This window comes from Canis lupus, chromosome 22 (genome assembly GCF_003254725.2).
Source record: "Canis lupus dingo isolate Sandy chromosome 22, ASM325472v2, whole genome shotgun sequence".
Classification (NCBI taxonomy): domain Eukaryota; kingdom Metazoa; phylum Chordata; class Mammalia; order Carnivora; family Canidae; genus Canis; species Canis lupus.
In genome coordinates, this window is record NC_064264.1 from 14,071,422 (window position 1) to 14,092,630 (window position 21,209).

A 21,209-nucleotide genomic window follows, 5' to 3' on the forward strand; every position below is an offset into this window, starting at 1 on the left:
TATAACACTCCAATAATTACTTCAAGTACAGTACACACGTCATCATATTCATCTGCCATTTTCATGGTGGCTTGTCCTTTCTACATTTTATTATTCATTTATGATAGCTATTACAGGCCTTTCAGATTCTATCTTGCTCTCCTGAGGAATATTTATGGCTATTATAGGGCTCTTATGAGAAGACCCAAAGATAGTTATTGCAGAAACCCTGTGAAATGCTACATTAGTACAGGGATTGGCTGGCCGTAAAAAGATCTCAAGTTGTTTCAGAGTCCCCCTTGATGAAGATAAAGAGGCAGGTCACTCCTGGTGAGGCTTCCTTTTCACCCAAGAGAACCAAGTTATTTTTGACATGGAGGTTGGAACACGTAAATTAACACAGTTCTGCAAATAAGAGCTGTTTTGAAAAGGTCACCAGGAAGAAAGCAAGAAAGGATTTAGGATGCATTTGCAAACAGATTTGGGAATGTAGTTCATAACTCTATTGCAGAATTTCTCACAGAATGTAGTAATGGGAAGATGTGAGTTGCATGAAAAAGAAATGGCAATGTCTAAGGCAGCGTAATGTACAGATTTCATCTCTTACCTTACTTACTAGCACTGTGGTAGGACTTAGTGAGCTCCTCAAGGGAAGGGCACCAGAGTGCTTCATTCACCACGTATCCAAAGCAGATGGAATAGTGTCTGGCACATAATATTCACTTAATCTGCATTTTGTGAATGTGAAAGCTGTTTATTAATTTATCATTATTCCTCCATGGAGAATATTTTTTTAATTTTTATTTTTGCCATAATAGGATGACATGAATTTTAGTCCACAGTAAAAACCAGATGGGTCAAAATGCCTTCTGATTTCTTAATTTGCTACATGTTCTTTTTTTTTTTTTTTTAAGAAGATTTTATTTATTTATTCATGAGAGACACAGGGAGTGAGAGGCAGAGACACAGGCAGAGGGAGAAGCAGGCTCCATGCAGGGAGCCCGACGTGGGACTTGATCCGGGGTCTCAAGGATCACACCCCAGGCCGAAGGCAGGCACCAAATCACTGAGCCACCCAGGGATCCCCGCCACACGTTCTTTTATTCCAAAAAGCTACTCATATCTTTTTTTTGAAAATAATCCATTCTTTCCATTGCTTGCCCTAACACCCTGTAACTGATCATCAGACCTACACATTAAGAAATTAATTTAATTCTAGGTTATTTGCCAAGTTATGGATGTTAAGCATCATGTTTCACGTTTTACCAAACACCTCCAATCTTGATCAAAGGAAAGCAGAAGGGACAAGAGGAAATAATTTTCACTTAAGTGAAGAATAATAGTTTGCTCGAGGCTTTCTCATTTACCACTTTCTTTTGGGCAATTACGAAGGTGATATAGAGTTGGATCTATAGAGTTGGAGATTTGTTTAATTCTTATATATAATTTGATGTCAAATTGTAACAAGTGCCATGTGATTGACCAAATATGTCAACCACAGTCCTTATATTAACTTCATTAATTATTCACATGGGCACTAAAAAGAAAAGCAAAAATGATTGTAGATTTTGAAAAAAGATGGATTTTTTTTTTTTACTTTCATTTTTTTTTATTGGTGTTCAATTTACTAACATACAGAATAACACCCAGTGCCCGTCACCCATTCACTCCCACCCCCCCGCCCTCCTCCCCTTCTACCGCCCCTAGTTCGTTTCCCAGAGTTAGCAGTCTTTACGTTCTGTCTCCCTTTCTGATATTTCCCACACATTTCTTCTTGAAAGCCAGCCCAGCTATACCTTGTGTCCTCAACTTCTCTAGTTTATTTTTCTCATGCAATAAATGAAAATTTAAAACAACGCCTGTAACCCATAAGGTTACTGTGAGAATTGAGTGAAATAAATATTATGGACACAAAGGAAGACGGTAACATTTAGATTTTGTTCTAAAGCAGTTAGAAGTATTGTGGAGTCATAGACATTTAACACTTTTGATAGGAACATTTGGAAGACACCTACAGCAAAAACTCTGTGGTCTGTCAGCAACTGAAGGGGAGTAGGTCTGGAGATGAGGCCGGGTGACTCATTCTAGACCTCTGCTTATTGGTCATGGTATCCTAGACATGCCACTTTTTTTGGTTAAACTCTAACCTTTTTTTCCCCCTTCAGATTTTATTTATTTATTATTCGAGAGGGAAAGAGATAGCACGTATGTGCACATGTGGGGGCAGGGAGAGGCAGAGGGAGGGGGAAAAGCAGACTCCATGGTGAGCAAGGAACCCAATGCGGGGCTTCTACCCAGAACTCTGGGATCGTGACCAGAGCCAAAGGCATCTGCTTAACCAACCGAACCACCCAGGTGCCCCTCCAACCTCTTAATTTATAAAATATTGATACTAGTCCACCTTAATGAGTTCTTATAAAGATACCATTAAATACTACATTTTAAAGACATTTTAACATCATGTAATTTCTATACACATGTAAAGCATTGTTGCATCCAGTCAACCACCATGTCCCTGATCCTTCTGCATAACGGAACATTCCCTTGTGAGATTAAAAACTTGAAGTTTCATCCTGCATTATTCCTTATATCCTCATATAGTTCTGATTGTTTCTTGCTTTCCCAGGATTTTTAGCCATCTGATCACCAACACATTACAATGTCCTCTGTACCTATGAGGAAACAAATGGAACTGGCCCTTCAGGGATCTCAATACTGTGAATTTTAAAGGACAAAAGCAAAAATCCAAAATAGACCTAGAAATGAATTTTCTGTGTGATGATGCTTATATCTACCCAATGTACCATTTTCTCTTCTATCATATTTCTATGAATGTGTAGTCTCCTCTATTTGATTATTGTGAGATTGTCAACCAAAAGAATGCCATCTGGGTTCAAGAATATGGGGACTTCTGAATATGCTTGGGATATTTGGGTTTTTGTTTTCTCCTGTCTGTGGTTGTGGATAATACAAGACACAGTCAATGCTTTGGATTTCATTTTAGCTCAGCACAAAGCTCTTTAATGGACCATGGTTACTCTGGTGATATGGTCATTGCGCAGGTATCCAACAGCTCGTGTCAGTCATCTTAGTTGTATTAGCTACCTATACATGCAGCTCCCTGCAAGATGAAATGACCTGGGACCAATTAATTGAAAATGAAAAAAAAAGTAGTAAATGCCGTTGGGAGCGATTAACAAAACTAGTTATGCATCAGTTGCAGATGGCCAGAGACACTGCTTGCCAAATGGAGTTGGCTACACACAAAGGAGAACATATTGTCCAAGCAGCAGGACTTGTGAAGGATATAGAAATTCCAGCAAAATGGGCATGAACAGATGCAACATTACCTAGATTCAACAAACGAAGTGTTCTCTTATTGCTTAGTTGTTGTTGGTTCAAGTTATAGATATATTGTGAGGACAGGTACATTAAACACCAAAAGTAATTTTCTAATGTCATTAAGCTTAGAGCCACATGGATCTTGTGGCTACTAATCACCCTAGAACGTTATTCACTTGGGGCTTAGAGTTCAATTTTCTCTGTGGGTTTTAATTCATTAAGAATTTTCCTAATTATAGTCAGATGGATAAAATCTTCATTCTCTAGGTTGTCTCATGGCAAACTACCATGCTCTGTCAATAATGAGCCTTATTCCTTAATCAAAGACAAACCAGAGTCCTGTTTTCCATCTTCTCTGATTTGAAGGGTCTAGATCAATCCCTGGCCTCCCTATGAAGTTATGGTTTTAAGAAGTATAGCAATTCTTTCAATGGGAATACTTGCCAGTGCTTCTGTAAAACATACAGTCAGGCAAGATAAAGCCTTGTTACCTGGCTCTCCAACATGTCTTTATCTAAGGGGTACTCCAGTGATCACATCGAATCTGTACCTGAATGTCCAATTTAGTGATAGCCTCTAAGAAGAGAAGCAAACCAGGCTGCAGGTAAATTTTTGAATAGCAAATAAAAACATCATACACTACCATTCATTTGTTTTTACAACTTAGAATCTGACTACAGTCTCCTAAGGCTAATTACTAATTAGATCTCAGCCACAAGTTCTACTGTTCATCACAGTTGCCAAATAGCTCCTATTACTCAGTGATCATATCATTTCAAGCCAGTCCCTCTTGATAAAATTGACTCTAATATTTTTTTTAATAATAAATGTTCCTAAGCTAGCCAGTATTACTCCAGGGAAAATACTGGAAAATGGCATGGGGAATTTTATTTCTCAGTTCATCTGGGTCATACTTTGTGAATTACAGAAATGATATCAATGGACAGTTTATACCACTGCAAAATGATTTTTGGGATAATTCATCTAAAGTAGTAGTGCTTAACCCTTTCAACCTGATGCCAGGACCTTCACCAGTTTGATTGAAGGTGGCAATCAGAAAAACTGTGGGGCTTGCTGAAAATTGTCATTCATGACCCATTTTTCAGCACGGTACTGCTGGCATTCCTTTTGAAATCTCATTTAATGACATGTGCATACTAGACTACCAGCACAAAGGAATTTTTTTTTAAAGATTTCATTTATTTATTCATGAGAGACACACACACACAGAGAGAGAGAGAGAGAGAGAGAGAGAGAGAGGCAGAGAAACAGGCAGAGGGAGAAGCAGGCTCCATGCAGGGAGCCTGACGTGGGACTTGATCCCAGGTCTCCAGGATCAGGCCCTTGGCTGAAGGCAGAGTTAAACCGCTGAGCCACCCGGGCTGCCCAGCACAAAGGAATTCAATTTACTCTTGTGAGTTCCAAGATACAGGGTGAGTCAATATGATACTCTCCAGACCCAGAAAGAATTCTTCCATTCTCCTTGAAAAGACTCTGCCTTTGATGAGCTTACATGAAAGAAAGGATGCATCTAAATCTTGTTCTAACCTAAAGAACATCACAACGTATGCACGCAAAAAAAATTAAAGTTTGTTATCTGTAACTAGGTCCAATATCTCTTTTGAGCTGCTATTCTACTATGTTGGTGGGAAAATTAATCTCAAACGCTTTCAATGTTTTCCACCCCCATCAAGCCTGTGTCATGTTTATAGGGCACTAAATTTTTGCAGAGGACTTGGGGAAAAACTCCTAGTCTTTGGTCATCTGTCCAGGGATATTTCTAGAGACATCTTTCACCCTCTTAATTCTAATATTTGCTATCTAGCAGCTCTCTGTGTTTCTGTGGTACCCTTGGGGTACAAGAATCTTTGTGAGAGTGAGAAGATGTGTCTAATAGCTATGCTGTCAAGGGTTCCTTTGCTCTGATTATCTCACAGATTTCTGTGTGGTTTTATTGCCTCTAAGCACATTGAAGAAATGGAGATAGATCTTTCTCTTTTGGTCTTTTTTCTTTTCTACCAGGACTGGGAGATTGCCGTCTAATCTCTTTTTGGAGATTAAGAATTGGGTTGATGCACAATTTTTCCTAATGCTTCTGGGCAAGATATTTTTCCATCACATGCAAACTGTATTCCAGATCTGGAATAGAATATTTTCTGGTTGTATCCTATTTTACCTTGACATATTAATGGCAATGGGGTAATAGCAAGATCCTGAATCCTACAGCAAAGAATTATAGATCTGTGCCTACATATTCCAAAACAATAGACTCATTATAACATTGTGCAGGGAATATATGGGTACATAACCCGCCTTAAAAACAGTTTCTTCTCAGGTCCAAGTCAGAGAGCACAACACAAAACAACCTTCAAACATCTATGCATCAGGTTCAATTTAAAGGTTTTGCAAACTCTCAGAGGCCGCCTTGAAGACAACTATGATCTAAAATCACCACAACTTTCTGGGTGGGTTCAAAATATGGAAATATATTGGACACTATGTACTGAACCTGTAAAGATATCTTGGGAAGTCAGAATCCCTCCAGCAAGTGCATTTTTAGAAATGTATGCAGGGCTACCTGGTAACTCTTATGAGATTTCAGACAGTCTTTAAAGGACGAAAGTGATAGAACTTTACAAAAGCATTTCTGAAACAGAAGGAAACAAGTTTTGGCCATAAAGAACTGAAAGTAATTTTTTTTTGGCTCACTATTCTAAAATTAATCCGTACTTGACTGTGAAAAAGTCCACATCAATTTGTGGAAGGAATGGATGAAGTGGCAATGAGATTATTTCCCTGGGAAACTGAAGAGAATAAAAATATCTACATATATATATATATATATATATATATATATATATATATATATATATACCCAACTTTTGCTATTACAGTTGCCAGTGATAGAAATATCTGTTCAGATATTCTATCAATGTTAAGACATATGAATAATTTTCAATTGATTGTATAAATAAACTGATGTAACTTCAAGAACAGAAGTTACTGTTTTCTAGTTAGTGATGAGTTTTCAGTCACTTTCTATTATGTCCCTTTTAAATAAAATATGCTGAAACCGTGTGTTTGAAAACACATGGAAAGATTTTGTGAACGTTTTTGATGTATATTTTATGATAGACAAAATAGCACATGTCATGTAACAAACATATCATGTGCCCAGTATGTTGCCAGACAGAAAAATATAGGCATGAATAAACCATGGCCTATGCTTTCAAGAAGCTTGCAACGGAGTGGGGAAATAGGGAAGTCAAGAGAGAAGGACAAGCCCGTATTCCTGTTGAAAGATGGCTGAAAACTCAGAACAACCAACTCATCACTGGAAAATAAAATTAAAATTACACAGTGCAAATGGCATTGGAGATGTGTCGTGGAGGATGAATACCAGCTCTTTAGGGGAACGAGTCATGAAACAGAAATCTAGGTCGAGGGAAAAGAAAATGAAAAGGCAAATGTGTGAAAACAAAAGGCATCATGGCATCTGTGGAAACTCCTTTGGATTGTATTATTGTCCATGCAGATTATGAAGGAGTCAGGTATTAGGTGGAATTGGGAAATAGAAATCAAATCTTTCCACTGAACCAAATGATTTTCACTCCGTTTAAGATATAGTTTGCCGTGCACTCATGAATATGGTAATAGCAATAGTATAGTAATAGTAATAATAATGATAATCTCGGCCATGCCTTCAGTAAATGGTTACTAAGCGTTTGCTATTTGAATCCTCATAACCATCCTTCATTTAGAGCTAGGGAAACCTTGGCTCAAAGACGTTAGTAATGTGCTCAATCGCTAGTAGTAAGTTGTAGAGAAAACATTTAAACCTAAGTCCAGTTTGCAGCTTCTTTGCTGAGCTGAGGATAAGCAAATGAATTATTTGGTCTTGCTGATTTTCTTTACCTGTCAAGTTGGCAATTAGAGTAAAACCCCAAAGCCCTGGGTTATTGTGATCAAATAAGAGAATGTGAAAGTTTTGTGAATAGGGATGTGTGGAATCACTATGACTGATACAGAGAAAGGATAGTCTAGGAAGTCAAGCTCTTTTAAATCTTAAAGTTGATGCCATTAGGTAAATTTGGCCAGACTAACTTTATAGTCCTAACGGTTTACTCATGGCAGACACAATGTTGTTCAGGATACATTCTCTAGAATACAATTACTACACATTATGAATAGGGTTAATTGTGGGGAAAGTGTTATACGTTTAGAAAATGCTGAGCTAAACACATTTAAACTATTGTTTTTTTTTTTTTTAATTTTAGGATTTCTCAGGGCCTTCAATATATATTCAGTGGATTTCTAAGGACTAGCAGGGTCTGAAGGGTTTACCAAATTTATTCACGCTCAGAAAATTATTTTCTAGGAAATTCTTCGAGGACTAGGATTTTATGGAATACATTTTGGAAATCCTGATTATGAGACATGATGTTAACCTTGGGGTCTATGTGTTAACATTAGTGTAGACATAAATTTTAAAAATAATTATTATAATGCTGGGGTAATACTTGAATTCATATTACACACATTCCCCTAGAAATATTAATTAAGAAAGGAGCTGAAGTCTCAGTAAGATCAGACTTTTAATATGTCACATTTAGCGCTATGTCAGACTCTTGATTTTCAAGTGTTACAAGTTCAGAGTATCGGCCTTTCAAACATTGTCTCCCATGCCTGCCTCCCAGTATTTTTTTCTCACATACATTTTTTTCTTCTCCCTGATCTTCCTTTTGCAGCTGGAATTCAGTTCAGATCTGGCTAATTAGATATTATGTGATGTTGGCTCAGGGATGTTTTGTTGAAGATTTTTGTCCTCGATGGAAGGGGAGAGGCACGTGAGATGAATGCTCTTATCTCACAACCTTTGCTCTTTTTTTCTGTCTTTGAACACTGTGTGCTAGGACGTGATGATTTGGCCAAAGCAGTCAGTTTGCAGTCATGAAAATGAAAGAAGACACACTGGGAATTCAGAGTAGAAGGTCAGGAAAAAGCCTGGGTCCTTGATGACATTGTTGAGCTATCAAAAACTCAGGACAGCTTACCTTTGACTTCTAGTTACTGACAATCACTTGCTATATGATTTAAACCACCGTTAATTTCAGTTTCCTCTTATTTATAGTCCAATGCTCCTACTTGGATGAAGGACATTTTATAGATGGGCTTCTATATGTGTACTCCAGAGAGTTTGGGATGATGGAATATTGCTTAAAAACGTATCCCCAACAACAAACATTTATGTTGTCCCATATGTCACCTTCTCTTTCTTGTCTGTATTCTAACTTTATGTCACACATGATATAAGTGTGATATGTGTGGAAAAGTTATTTTAGAACAGTGAGATTAAAAAAAAAAAACAGCTTCTTTCCTCTATCCACCCTCATCACAAAAAAGTGTTGTTTGCTTTGTTTTGCTTCTAAACAACATTTTTTCTGCTACTGGGAAGATGAAGTAGACATACCTTTTCCTACTTTGCCTACTACGTAGCATTAAAATTTACAGATATTGTTTATAGTATGAACCAAAGAAGTCTTTGGAAGTTGGAGAGAAGTAAGCACATTGGCTCAATTCCTTGGGATACAAGGCACAGCATGTTGATGAGTTTTTTGGGTTTTCTGTTTGCTTTTTCCCTAGCATAGAGGTGAAAAAGATGGCAGGATGGAAAAACATGAATCTCCCCAAGAAACTCACTTCAAATATGATGTTATAGTCAGGTTGAAAGTAACCAATACTTATGAAAATCTTTTTCTAGGTAATTTGAATACTGCTCCTTATTAACTTTAATAGTAATTTGTTGGCTCTGGCAGACATTATCAAAGGTATAGTTGGCCACAATTAAATAACCTTCCAGAGCAAAGCAACCCCAGTTGTCTATGGTTAAACATCATGGTTATCATCCTGACAGGAGCAGCAGGAAGACTCGCAAAATCAAGCATTTTATAGGAGATTTATTAAGCCTTTTTAAAAGAATATGATGGTAATATACAAGTGCAACATATTACTAATTTTCTCTCTCTCTTTGACTTTTATATTTAAATACATATACATTCTTCCAGAAAGCTTATAGCAGGTAATGGATTGCTGGTAAAATTCATGCTGGTACTATAAATAAAGTTTCACATGCACAAAAAAAGAAATCCTGATTTACCACAGTGTTCTCAAGGATTATATACACAACAAAAGTGGGAACAGTTGGATTTTTATTAATATCTAATCTGGTGCCTGATAGTTTGTAATTTATGACTATAAATGTAAATTGAAGGGAACACTTAGATCCTATGTAGTGGGCCTTCTACTTACAACCCTAAATCAAACCCTAAAACAGCGTGTCAGTCTTTGAGAAAAGGGAATGGTGGGACACAATAGGGACTTTTAGTTCTGCCATTATTCTAGACATAAAAACTGGAAAATTAGAATAAGGTGCCTCCCCTGATCCAACAGGCTGTGATGTGCCTACAATTGATTCAGGGTGAACAAGGGAGAGATTTTCCTGGATTCTTTCTTTCTTTCTTTCTTTCTTTCTTTCTTTCTTTCTTTCTTTCTTTCTTTCTTTCTTTCTTTCTTTCTTCTTTTCTTTCTTTCTTTCTTTCTTTCTTTCTTTCTTCTTTCTTTCTTCTTTCTTTCTTTTCTTCCTTTCTTTTTTTATGTTTCAGATTTGTCTTTAATTCTAGCTAGTTAACATATAGTGTAATATTAGTTTCAGGAATAGAATTTAGTGATTCAACACTTACATACAACACCCAGTGTTCATCAAAACAAATGCCATCCTTAATCCTCATCACTCATTCAGCCCAAGCCCACCCACTTCCCCTCCAGCAACCCTCAGCTTGTTCTCTATAGTTAAGAGTATCTTTTATGGTTTGTCTTCCTCCATTTTTATCTTCTTTCCCTTAAGGTCATCTGGTTTGTTTCTCAAATTCCATATATAAGTGAAATCATATGGTATTTGGCTTTTTCTGACTGACTTATTTCACTTAGCATAATACAGTCTAGTTCTAATAACTTCATTAAAAATGGCAAGATTGCATTCGTTTTGATGGCTGAGTAATATTCCATTATAAATATATTATATATATATATATAGTTAATGGATATATAGTTCAGTTAATGGATGTTTAGGCTCTTTCCATAGCTTGGCTGTTGTTGATAACGCTGCTATAAACATAGAGATGGGGATCCCTGGGTGGCGCAGCGGTTTAGCGTCTGCCTTTGGCCCAGGGCACGATCCTGGAGACCCGGGATCGAATCCCACGTCGGGCTCCCGGTGCATGGAGCCTGCTTCTCCCTCTGCCTGTGTCTCTGCCTCTCTCTCTCTCTCTGTGTGACTATCATAAATAAATAAAAATTAAAAAAAAACAAAACAAAACATAGAGATGCAAATAAATACATAAACAAATATTGGGGTGCATGTACCCCTTCAACTCAGCATTTTTATATTCTTTGGATGCCTGTCTTTCATGTGTATCTGTCTTTCCCATTCTTGCAACTACAGCACTATAAATGTATTTTACTTTGGAATATTAAAATAGATGTTCTTTCTTTTGGGATAAATTTGGAAGATTGTAGAAATGACCCTTTAGGGAAAGAAGGGACAAAAAAACACCCCCAAACAACAACAACAACAACAAAACATTTTCAATACTTTTTTTTTTTTCATATCAGTTGCAGGTTTTGTTTGTTGTGCTGTTTTGTTTTATTAAGACTTCATTTTTTTTTTTTAGAGCAGTTTGAAATTCACAACAAAATTGAGGGAAAGGTGTAGAAGTTTCTTGTGTACTCCCTGCCCCCACCTGTATGCCTCCCGCATTACGAATACACTTCTAGAGTGGCACTTTGATGCCACCCTGATGAACCTACACTGACATATCATGGTCACCTCAGGCCCATAGTCTACACTGCAGTTCACCCTTGGTGTTGTACATTCTGTTTGAACAACTGTATGACACACATCTGTCATAATGGTATTGTGCAGAGTATTTTCACTGTTCTAAAAACCTTCTGTCCTCTGTCTATTCACCTTTCCCTATCCCAACCACTTATCTGTTTACTATCTCCATAGTTTCACCTTCACCAGAAGTTGTAGAGCTAGAGTCATATGCCATACAGTGTTTTTTAGATTGGCACTTTTCACTTTAAAACAACAGATGTGGGGACGCCTGGGTGGCTCAGTCGGTTAAGTGTCTGCCTTTTGCTCAGGTCATCACCCCAGGGTCCTGGGATTGAGCCCCAAGTCGGTATCCCTGCTCAGTGGGGATTTTGCTTCTTCATTTCCCTCAGCCCCTCCCTCTGTTTGTGCTTGCTCACTTTCTCTCTCTCTCTCTCTCTCTTCAGATAAATAAATAAAATCTTAAAAAAAAATTAAAGTTCCTCCATGTCTTTTCATGGCTTGATAGTTACTTGTCTATTATTAATTTTTTGTGTGGGGGAATAGTATTCTGTTGTCTAGATGAAACACATTAGTTTGTCCATTACCCACTGAAAGACATCATGGCTGCTTCCAAGTTTTGGCAATAGTGAATAAACTTGCTATAAACATTTGTGTGCAGAATTTTGTGTGGATGTAAATTTTCAGCTCCTCTGGGTAAATACCAAGGGGTGCTACTACTTGGTTGTTTGAAGAGACCCCCAATTTTCCAAATTGGCTGTACCATTTTGCATTCCCACCAGCAATAAATGAAAGTTCTTATTGCTTCACATCTTGTCACCATTTGGTGTTGTCAGTGCTCAGATTTTGGTGTAGAGTTGTTTCTCATTACTGTTTTCATTTTCACTTCCTTAATGACGTATAATGTGGAGTATCTTTTCATATGCTTATTGCTATGTGTATATCTTTGGTGATGTGTCTGTTTAAGATCTTTGGGCCATTTTCCGATTAGATTGTTTTCTTATTATTGTTTTAAGCGTTCTTATTTGCAAATGACATATCAGATAAAGGGCTAGTTTCCAAGATCTATAAAGAACTTATTAAACTCAACACCAAAGAAACAAACAATCCAATCATGAAATGGGCAAAAGACATGAACAGAAATCTCACAGAGGAAGACATAGACATGGCCAACATGCACATGAGAAAATGCTCTGCATCACTTGCCATCAGGGAAATACAAATCAAAACCACAATGAGATACCACCTCACACCAGTGAGAATGGGGAAAATTAACAAGGCAGGAAACCACAAATGTTGGAGAGGATGCGGAGAAAAGGGAACCCTCTTACACTGTTGGTGAGAATGTGAACTGGTGCAGCCACTCTGGAAAACTTGTGGAGGTTCCTCAAAGAGTTAAAAATAGACCTGCCCTACGACCCAGCAATTGCACTGCTGGGGATTTACCCCAAAGATACAGATGCAATGAAACGCCGGGACACCTGCACCCCGATGTTTCTAGCAGCAATGTCCACAATAGCCAAACTGTGGAAGGAGCCTCGGTGTCCATCGAAAGATGAATGGATAAAGAAGATGTGGTTTATGTATACAATGGAATATTACTCAGCCATTAGAAATGACAAATACCTACCATTTGCTTCCACGTGGATGGAACTGGAGGGTATTATGCTGAGTGAAGTAAGTCAGTCGGAGAAGGACAAACATTATATGTTCTCATTCATTTGGGGAATATAAGTAATAGTGAAAGGGAATATAAGGGAAGAGAGAAGAAATGTGTGGGAAATATCAGAAAGGGAGACAGAACATAAAGACTGCGAACTCTGGGAATCGAACTAGGGGTGGTGGAAGGGGAGGAGGGCGGGGGGTGGGAGTGAATGGGTGATGGGCACTGGGGGTTATTCTGTATGTTAGTAAATTGAACACCAATAAAAAATAAATTTAAAAAAAAAGCATTCTTTGTATATTTTGGAAAAGAGTCCTTTATCAGGTATGTCTGTCGCAAATATATTTTCCCAGTCTGTGACTTGTCTTCTCATTCTCTTGGCATTATCTTTCACAAAGAAGAAGATTAATTTTAATGTAGTACAGTTTATCAGTTATTTCTTTTATGGATTATACCTTTGATATATCTAAAAAGCTATTTAGGTTTTTGTCATATTCTCTTCTAGTAGTTATATAGTTTTGTATTTTATATTTATATCTGCAATCCACTTTGAATTTTTGTGAAGGCCATAACATTTGGGTCTAGATTCACTTTTCTGTATATGGATTTCCAGTTTTTCCAGCACCATTCGTCAAAAAGATTATCTTCGCCCCTACCCCTCATTCTATTTTCTTTGTTACTTTGTCAAAGTCTAGTTGACTATATATGTATGGATCTATTTCTGGGGTCTCTATTCTATTCCATTGATCTGTCTACTTTTTGCCATACCATACTCTCTTGGTTACCCTAGCTTTATAGGAAGTCTTGAAGTCAAGTAGCTTTAGTCCTCCAAGGTTGTTCTCTTGTAATATGGTGTTGGCTAAACCAGGTCTTTGCTTATCCACATAAACTGTAGAATCAATTTGTCATTGCCACAAAATAACCTGCTGAGATTTTGACTTTGGTTGGACTGAAGGGTGGGAAAATTTGACACCTTGAAAATATCAAATCGTCCTATCTATGAATTTGGATTATCTCTCCATTTTTTTTAGTTCTTTTTTATTTCATTCATCATAGTTCTGTCATTTTCCTCATATATGCCTTATTTATATTTGGTTCAACTTGTATTGAAATATTTCATTTTGGGGTGTTAATGTAAATGGCATTGTGTTTTTAATTTCAAATTCCACTTATTCATTATTGGCATATAGGAAAGAAATTGACTTTTATATGTTAACCTGTATCCTGCAACCCTTCTACAAAATCTTATTAATTCCAGGACTATTTTTCATTAGTTCTTTTGGAACTAAATAGATGATCATGAAGAAAGACAGTTTTATGTTTTTCTTCTCAATCTGTGTAACTTTTATTTCTTTCTTTCTTGCCTTCTTTCATTAGCAACAACTTCCAGTAGAATGTTGAAAAGCAGTGGTGAGAGAGGATATTTTTGCCTTGTACCCGATCTTAGTGGTAAAGGTTTGAGTGTCTCCCCTTTAAGTGTGATCTTAAGTAGTTTTTTTTTTTTTTTTTTTTTTTTTTTTTTTTTTTTTTTTTTTAAGTAGGTTTTTGTAGATAGTCTTTATCAGGTAGATGGAGCTCCCCTTGATTCCCCATTTCCTGAGAGTTATCATCAATGGATGTTAGATTTTGTCAAATATTTTTTTCTGCATCTATTGATATGATTGTGCCCTTACTAATTTTTTGCCTGTTGTAGTTGTCCATTTCAGGGAGAGAAGTGGTGAAGTCACCAACAAAGATCATGGATTCCACTATTTCTCTTCACAAGTTTATTAGTATTTGACTTATGAAGGTTGATACTCTATTATCAGGAGCATAGCCATTTAGAATATTTATGTCTTTTTGAATGATTGACCCCTTTATCAGTGTATATGTATATAATGTTATTCTTTTTTTTTTTAAAGATTTTATTTATTTATGAGACACACACACACACAGAGGCAGATACACAAGCAGGCTCCACGCAGGGAGCCTGACGTGGGACTTGATACCAGGTCTCCAAGATCAGGCCCTGGGCTGAAGGTGGTGCTAAACCACTGAGCCACCCGGACTTCCCCCTATAATGTTATTCTTTATCAGTATATGTTATATGATGTTATTCTTTATTCCAGATAACTTTCTTACTTCGAAATCTGCTCTATCTGAAATTGATTTATCTACTTCAACTTCTTTTTGATTAGTGCTGACAAAGCATATTTTCTCTATTCATTTACTGTTAATCTATATGAGTCATATTCATATGAGTTTCTTGTAGACAGTATATACTTAGATTGTTTTTTCTGATTCCCTCTGAGAATCCCTGTCTTTCAGTTGGTGAATTTAGATCATTGAAGCTCAAAGTGATTATTGACATAGTTGGATTAGTTGAATTAATATCTATCACATGCATTATTGCTTTCTTTTTGTTGCTTTTGTTCTTTGTTCCAATTTTTTGTCTCTCACTCGTTTTTTACCTTTTGTGGCTTTAATTGAACATTTTGTATGATTTCATTTTCTCTCCTTTTTCAGGATATCAATTACACTTTAAAAACATTTTTTAAAAATTTTTCTAGGGGATCCCTGGATGGCGCAGCAGTTTAGCGCCTGCCTTTGGCCCAGGGCGCGATCCTGGAGACCTGGGATCGAATCCCACGTCGGGCTCCCGGTGCATGGAGCCTGCTTCTCCCTCTGCCTGTGTCTCTGCCTCTCTCTCTCTCTCTCTCTCTCTGTGTGACTATCATAAATAATAAATAAAAATTTAAAAAAAATAAATTTTTTCTAGTGGTTGCCTTAGAATTTGCAATTTATATTTAAAGCTAATGCAAGTCCTCTTTCAAATAACATTATACCACTTCACAGCTAGGGTGATTACTTACACTTAACAAATAATCCTATTTCCTCCTTCCCACTCCTTGTATCAGCACTTACTCATTTCACTTATGTATAAGCCCACTTAAGGACACATATATCATATATGATACATACATTTACACACATGAATACGTTGTTGGTATTATTTTGAACAAACTGTTATCTGTTATATTAAGTAGCAGTAAGAAAAATGTTTTTATTTCACTTTCTCCTTGTTCTATGCTCTTTCTTATTTTAAGCACATATTAGTTTCTGACTTTATTATGTTCCTTTTCTCTAAAACTTCTTTTAACATTTCTTGTAATGTTGGTCTACTGGCAACAGGTGCCTTCAATTTTTGTTTGAGAAGGTTGTTATTTCTTCTTCCTTTTGAGTGATAATTTCACAGGAGACAGGATTCTAGGTTGGTGGATCTTTCTTTCTTTCTTTCTTTCTTTCTTTCTTTCTTTCTTTCTTTTTCTTTTTTCTTCTTTCTTTCTTTCTTTCTTTCTTTCTTTCTTTCTTTCTTTCTTTCTTTCTTCTTTCCTTTCTTTCTTTCTTTCTAGATTTTATTTATTTATTAATGAGAGACACAGAGAAAGAGAGAGGCAGAGACACAGGTAGAGGGTCAGGACACTATCCTGAGTCTCCAGGATCACACCCTGGGCTGAAGGCGGCGCCAACCGCTGAGCCACCGGGCTGCCCGAGCCTTTTCTTTTTCTCTCAAGACTTGAGCTATATTACTCCACTCTCTTCTTGCTTGCAGAGTTTCTGAGGAGAAGTTGGATGTATTTCTTATCTTTCCTCCTCTATTGATAAGATGTTTTTTCTTCCTCTGGCTTCTTTCAGGATTTTGTCTTTATTTTTAGTAAAACTACATTTTCTGTATTTTGAAAATGATATGCAGGGTATAATTTTTTGATGTATATGTATCCTGCTTGGTGATATGTAAGCTTCCTGGATTTGTGTTTTGGTATTTGACATCAATTTAGGGAAATTGTCAGTCATTTCAAATACATCAAATATTTCTTCTGTTCCTTTTTTTTTCTTCTGGTATGTCCATTATGCATACATTACATCTTTTGTCATTGCCCTACAGTCCTTGGTTATTCTGGTCTATATTTTTCAGTCTTTCTTATATTTACTCTGATTTTTAAGGATTCTATGGATAAATCTCCTAGCTCAGAGCTTCTTTCCTCAGCTGTGTCCAGTCTACTAATGAGCACATCAAAGATATTCTTCATTTCCTTTAGTGTGTTTTCTTATGTCTAGCATTTCTTTTGGTCCTTTCTAAGGATTTCCATCTCTGCTTACACTGCTCATCTGTTCTTGCATGCTGTCTATCCATTAGAGCCCTTAGCATGTTAATCAAATTTGTTTTAAATTTCCTGTCTGATAATTCCAATGTCCCTGCCATGTCTTGTTCTGTCTCTTCAAATATGTGTTTTGTTTTGTTTTGTTTTTTTGCCTTTTGGTATGCCTTGTAATCTGGTCAAGCTCCTGGAGGTAAATCTCACAGTAATACATGGATACACCCCTATGTCTGGATCCTCCTAGAATTTGTATTGTCCACAGTGAATCTACAGCAATTGCTCAATTACAGTTCAGGTTTCCCATCCTGGCACTAGGTCTTATGGAAATTTCTGCTTGTGAATCTCTGCTCAGGTAATCGGCAATTCTCTATGCTTGTCTGTCTCTCTACAGTCTCTGGGGCAGCAGTCTGCCCTGTGTGTTCCCCTAGTACCAGGAAGAATTGTTGATTTTACAGTCTACTCAACTTTGTACTTGTTATGAATGGCAGAATGGCAAGTCTGAAGTTCTTAACATACAAAGCCTGAAACTAGGGGTGCTTGGCTAGCTCAGTCGGTAGAACATGTGAATCTTGATCTAGGAGTTATGAGTTCAAGGCCCACATTGGATGTAGAGATCACTTAAAAATAAAAATAAAAATAAAAATAAAATATTTAAAAATCAAAACCAAACAAACAAAACCAAGACACAAAAACAGCAAAGCCTAAAACTGGAAGTACTCTCAGTCCTTATAAATAGGCAAGCATATGGTTTTTCTCTGAATAAATCCAGCCCCCTCGAAAAGGCATTTTAAAATAAATTGATTTCGAAAGAATCAAATCCTACCGACAAGTCAGAGTATATTTTTCTGGATTATAAAAAGAGATACTATAAAATTTAAATTTATAAATTTTGATATTGAAATTACTTAATAGATAATCATTGTTTTAAGACTTTATTTATTTATTTGAGGGAGGAAGAGAGGGAAAGAATGAGTGGGGAAGAGGGAGAAGCAGACTTTCTGCTGAGCTGGGAGCCTAATCCCAGGACCCTGGGATCATGACCTGAGCCTAAGGCAGATGCCTAACTGACTGAGCCATCTAGGCGCCTTAAGAGTTCATAATATCTTTGTAATTATATCTGGCAAACAAGAGAAAACCAGTCCTGAATAAGATTATAAGAAATTCTAGATGATTAGATACTTTAAAAATTACACAAGAAAACAACTGTGCTATGATTTTAAAAATTATCACAGAAATAAGATAGTTTTTTTGAGAAGCTATATTTTAATATTTAGAACAAACTGGTCAATGGATTACCAAGCAAAAGTAATGGAAAATATAACACTTAATTATTTGCTGATGATTTTGAAGAATAAAGATTCCACAAATATCCAGAAAGAAAATTTAATTTCTTATAAATTGATTAAATTTTATATTAACTTATACATAGTCTTTTGTTTTTCTAAGGGCTGTAATATTGTATCTAGCTATTAATCTAATTTTGAGAGGGGAAATTACTACTTAAAAATTGCTTATTTAGCCAATTGATTTACAAACAAAAGCTCAGGAGTTATACTCCACAGTGGTTAAAAAACAAACAAAAAGCTCTTCAGATATATTCCAGTATTCAAGAGATAAGAAAAATTAAAAAAAAAATTAAATGCTGGGACGTGATACTCTTAAAAATATTTTAAGAAAACAATCTACCGAGTTATCTCTAGATTAATTTGTTAACTTGGTTTAGGCAATGTACTTAACATGTCAAAAGGAATTCTTAGTATTAAAAAGATCATCGTGGAGCACGATTTTTTACTGCTTAAGAAAAATTTTAAATAACAACAACAACAACAAAACCAAAAGGAGAATGCCAGAATAAATCCTGTGGGTTGAATTCTCTAGTATTCGTATGAATTTGTGTGTATTTTCTTAAATGCATATGCAAATACATCAATAAGTAAATAAATATAGATATGTGTGTATGCATGGGTTAATATACACACATATATTACCTCATTCTTTCAGTCAAGAAAGCCTAGGAGCAAGTGACACTCTAGTAGCAATAAGCACACTCAGCACCCAGATCTTGATTTATAAATATTATTCTCCAACAAATGAACTGGAGTTCCTTGAAGAAGTAGATGAATATATATAGAGCTGAAGCATGGAAAACAAAAGATGAAATTCAAATACCTTCACAATCTGAGCAACAAAATAAATAAAAATAGTATTGGATTATAACTCAAAAAATATCCATTTTTATATCTATAAATGTCTCTATAAAATATACATATTTTGGAAACAGTAGGATGAAGCAATTAACCACAAAATTTCTAGGCTTGTTTTCTTTATTTTTTTTTCATAGTTTTGATGTTGTTTTAGACTTAAATGACAACCTCATAAGAAGAGTACTTAAAGCTTATAAAGTAAAAGTACAGAATTTCCAGTAAGGATATATGAGACGTTTGAATTTAAGAATTCTCTCAGTAACCTTCATTTCAGTGAATCTGAATACCCTAGATAAGTACAAAGTAGTAGGAAAATATAACATTCATGTACAATTTAAATGAAGTGTCTCATATAATGATTTAATTTAAATTTAATAAGCCAGTTATTGCAGGTTAATTAAATGGCACTTGATGATTAAAAGCATATTTATTTAGATTAACAGCTATTAAATGATCTTATCACACCTTTTATGGTTAATTTTGTTTTAACTATATTTTAAATTATTTAAAATTTCATCTTGTGCCCACTTCTGTTTGAAATAGTACCTTTAAAATTTAAGATTAAAACCTGTACCTTTTTTTAAAAGTCTCTTTAATCATTTGCAAACTAATTTATTATTATTAAATAAATGGGTCATTTGCAAACTAATTTATTATTATTAAATAAACAAAACACTATGAGGCAAAATAGCATGGAGACATTTAAAAAGATCAACAGACAATTAAAGTAAGGTGAAATGGAAGTTAAGCTGATGAATTTTTCAAAGGAACTGGCTCACAATTAATTAATACTTTTTTAATTGTAAAATTTCTTTCATAAGTCTTACATAATAGCATGTTTTATTATTAATAATATTAGCAAACATTTATTAAACACATTTGTATCAGGCTAGTTTTTAAGAGTGTTGTTTTAGAGGCATCTGGGTGGCTCAGTTGGTCAAGCGCTGGACTCTTGATTTGGGCTTGGAGGCTCAGATCATGATTTCAAAGTCATTATTTTAGGGTTGTGAGATTGAGTCCTTACAGTTGGTCTCCACTCTGGGCAGGCAGGATTCTCTATTCCTCTCTGCCTCTCCCCACCACTCACTTTCTCTGTCTTAAGAAAAAAAAAAAAAAAATTGCTTTAAAAACAAATGCACACACCAACTCATTTGATCCTCCAAACAGTACAATGTGATAGGTGTTACTGTTATCATTTTTTATACGGGAACTCAGAAATGGAGACATTAAACTTTTCAGTGAGAAAGAACTAGGAATTGACAAACCCAAGGTAGTCTGGCTCCAAATTCTGTTTTTAACCTCTAGGCTATAGCTATGCTATACTCTCACTCTATGGTCAAAATGATCTTTCTGAGACCTTTTGATTACAATAAGGTACAATCACCAATAGGGAGCAACAGACAAATATGATGGTGAACAACAGCCTTCAGCTTCAGAGTTGGAGTTTGAGATCAGCTCCTCACAGAAGAAAGATGTGCTTCACGGAGAAAATTCCAGAAGCAGTTGATACTAATGGGAATAAGAAATAAATGTTAAGGAACTTTAAGATGTAAAAGAGAACATGGGGCTCTTTATAGCTAAGAAAGAAGTTATTAGGATCATGCTTGATTTTAACAAAGATTGTTTAAGAAAAACTGACCTCATTCATTCTTTTATTTGTGACAGCTTAGAAAATGCTGATGGTGCTATCAGAAGAGAAATTCTGAAAGATCCCAGGCTCCTTGATAACCACAAAATTGCTTTCCCCAAGCTAAAAACATACAGCCTAGGAGTTGGATGGAAACCACACTGTTGTGGTGGAGGGAAGGGTGATTATGAAATGGGTGTAGGAGGAGGGAGAAGGACATTCTGTGGAAGGTTTTTACTCCGGTTTTTCTCTGCTCTCTGTGCACAGGCAAATAGATATATAGCTATATAGGCCTGTTTGTTCCTATTAAAATCTCGCTCTAGCTAGAAGTCAGAGGATATTGTCCCTTCAATTCCCTGAC